At 48.4% G+C, this 3,490-nt stretch overlaps 1 pseudogene; it reads right to left on the reverse strand.

The window, feature by feature from the left end:
• Window positions 1–1,143: 1,143 nt before the first annotated feature.
• LOC121043210 (tetraspanin-3-like) lies at window positions 1,144–1,938 on the reverse strand (annotated as a pseudogene).
• Window positions 1,939–3,490: the final 1,552 nt, after the last annotated feature.

The following is a 3,490-nucleotide window of genomic DNA, read 5'->3' on the forward strand; positions in this document are numbered from 1 at the left end:
TTTTTTTTTTTTTTTTTTTAATTTTTTTTTTCAACGTTTATTTTATTTTTGGGACAGAGAGAGACAGAGCATGAACGGGCGAGGGGCAGAGAGAGAGGGAGACACAGAATCGGAAACAGGCTCCAGGCTCCGAGCCATCAGCCCAGAGCCCGACGCGGGGCTCGAACTCACGGACCGCGAGATCGTGACCTGGCTGAAGTCGGACGCTTAACCGACTGCGCCACCCAGGCGCCCCAACTACAGTATATGTTTTTTTAAAAGGACACAGACTAGGGGCACCATCCAGTGTTAACTTCAACCACAGCTTGGGCCCCCTCTCCACAAAAATCTTCGGCCGAGAGTTCTCCGTCGTCGTGAAGACTGAAAGGGCCCAGTGATACTCTGGTAGCATGGTGGTAACAGAAGCAGGCCCGGGCCCTCCTTTGATTCTCCCACACTGTGCAACCTGCACATGGTTCTGAAATTGGAACATATACCACCATACTTAAAAATTTTGGGACATGGACCATCAACTGATGAATGCATAAAGAAATTGTGGTGTATATACACAATGGAGTACTACGTGGCAATGAGAAAGAATGAAATACGGCCCTTTGTAGCAACGTGGATGGAACTGGAGAGTGTGATGCTAAGTGAAATAAGCCACACAGAGAAAGACAGATACCATATGTTTTCACTCTTATGTGGATCCTGAGAAACTTAACAGAAGACCATGGGGGAGGGGAAGGAAAAAGAAAAGGTTAGAGAGGGAGGGAGCCAAACCATAAGATACTCTTAAAAACTGAGGGTTGATGGGGGGTGGGAGGGAGGCGAGGGGAGGTGATGGGCATTGAAGAGGGCATCTTTTGGGATGAACACTGGGTGTTGTATGGAAACTAATTTGACAATAAATTTCATATAATAAAAAAAATTCAGGTTAAAAAAACAAAAAAACCAAAAAAACTTAGGGACATGGAGAGTCAGCTAGAATAGGGGGAAAGAAAGTCATAGGTGGTGGTGGGGGGGGGGTAGGTGGGCACATGTAGGGCCATGCTGATCTGTCCAACACCTGCGTGCGTGAGCTTTAACTAAATGAACTCAGGAGGCCAACAGCAGTAGACCTGCTCAATTCACCTTCCAAATCAGAACAACAAGACTTAAAAGCTGAGGCTTGCACTTTGCACCAGGCAGAGGTTTAGCCGGTGATGGGGGGCTCAGAAGCAGGATCTCTACTCGTCCTGCACAATCTGATGCATGCACACAGCACGCCCAGCAGCTGAATAGCTGTAAATGCCCGCACGACCCAGATGATACGCATCATGATTTCTCGTAGCTCCTTCGCAACTAGAGCCTCACATCCCTCGGCGTAGAGGTCGGAGCGGTGGGCCAGACCGTTGGAGCTGCTGGTGGTCTCTCTGCACAGCTAAGAGGGACACTCTGGTTTTTGGTTTCCTTGAACCGGTCTGGATTGTCCCAGTCTGAATAGTTGTGAATTCCACAAGAGTGCAGCTATCTCTGTACGTGATCAGCAGCCGGGCTAGTGTCACTGGGGTTGGTTCCACTGTAGGCCTTATATACACTTTCTGAATGCTGCAATCAACCTCATTTTTCACCTTTGCTCTGTAAACGTATCCCCAAACCACTACAACAACTTCTGTGACAAAACCAAGAGTAGGTTGATGACAAACGTGGCGAGTCCGCATGGCTTTCTCGGACCGTGACCCGCGAGCCAATGAACCCAATAATGACGAGCAGGGCTCCTACAGCTATGATCACTACGGCGGGGATGAGAGAGTTCACATCTTCAAAGAAACGGTCTGGTTGTAGTCCTTGGAGGTGATAAAGTCATAGCTTCCCGTGTAGCATAAAATGTCAGCTCTCCCCCCCCCCCCCCCCCCAGAAGATGAGGTTGAGAAACACCAGCATGGTCTTGGAGGAGGTGATGTTGTGCTGGCCCATGGTGCCTGCAACCTGCTAGGAAGTGGACAGCATGCAAGGCACTCACTGCAGCCCCAGTGCCCTTGGGCGGGCCCCGCCCCAGCCCCGCCCAGCCCCAGCTCCAGCAAGCTCCAACACTCCCGGCTTGGGAGAGTCACTATTTCCTGGTTCCGCTTTTGACCAATGGGAGGCTGAAGACAGGAAGGAGCCAACAGATTCTTCACCGCTCTGCCCCACAGTAACTGTTTTCAGGTACAGTCGTTTCATATTGCTTCTTGAGAGGCATCACACAGGACTAAGCAACTCACTGTGTTTCCTTGAGAAGCTGTGGGCCTGTTGAAGGAACACTGTTCCTTATATTTGCTTTCTGGCCTTTCCTGCCTTATGTTGTTTCTCTTGTACTCTCAGTGCCCTGGGATTGTACTCCCAATACAGTGTTAGCATGCACTGTATTCACCTGTTTGCTATAGAATTGGGGCTAAGACATCGTCTTTTAAAGGTCTGGAATATTATCCTATCCCTTGGTGCTATGAGGGGACCTAACCTAAGGTGCATGAGTAGGGGAGGAAGGAAAGGGAGAGGAAATCAGGGAAGGCCTCCAGAAGGAGGTAACCCTTGAACAGAGTTTAGAAGGAAAAGTAGGGTATCATCGGGCAAAGTGGGGTTAATAAAGGAGGATGAAACAACGCGAGCAAAAGTACAGAGACATGGAATTGTGTTATATTCAGGGACTAAAGTTTCCCCTTGGAAGGCTAGCAAAAAAATCTGGAAGTTCTGAAGTCTTACTAATATTGATTATTTATTATTGTTACTGCTACTTAATAATGTTTATAATTAATAGTATTATAACTAATTTTGCAGGAGTAGAGACAGGCTGCTTTAACTGCTCTCTCAGTTAAATCTTCCACTGAGGACACAGTAAGAGGTGAGAGCATTTAGGAATACCCTGGAGTTTGCATACGGTGGCCTGACAAATGAAGCTGACTGATAGGCATGTCCCCATCAGTATTGCCCACAGCCTGGGTTATTGTCTAATTTGAATGGGTTGCCCATCAGATTCACACAAAACTCTAAATCCCTGTTTCCCTTGAAAAATCAGACCAGATAGCACAGGGTTTGTATCCCCACATGGATCTGATCAGCAGGTGCCTTCGTTAGGTGAAGTGCAGATGTTCAGGCTGACAGGGTCCTCACTACCCCCTGACTGGGCTCACGTTTCTCTTCCACATTCGTCTTGAAGTTCTTCTAGCATTTAAGTCTGCAATTCTGGGCATTCACTTGCTACTGGGTCACTTGAAGTAGTGAGAACATTTCTGCCACCTTAACCTCCCAGGGCTGGATGCACCTGGAGCCATGAGAGCTCATGTTGTTGAGACTGAGCCCATGGACCCCATGCCTTCTTCTTTTGGTCACCAGCTGCTGATTCAGGCCCAGACAGGAGCACGTCTGTATGTTGAAGCTGAAGGCGCATGCTCACACCTCAGCTGCGAAGGCAGCTGAGAAGGAGAATATTTGGCATTTATAGCTCCTCTGATGGGAGGCGGGCTCTGCCTCCAAGTAAGATCCGTAATGT

This window comes from Herpailurus yagouaroundi, unplaced genomic scaffold (genome assembly GCF_014898765.1).
Source record: "Herpailurus yagouaroundi ecotype Mexico unplaced genomic scaffold, PumYag 186, whole genome shotgun sequence".
NCBI lineage: Eukaryota > Metazoa > Chordata > Mammalia > Carnivora > Felidae > Herpailurus > Herpailurus yagouaroundi.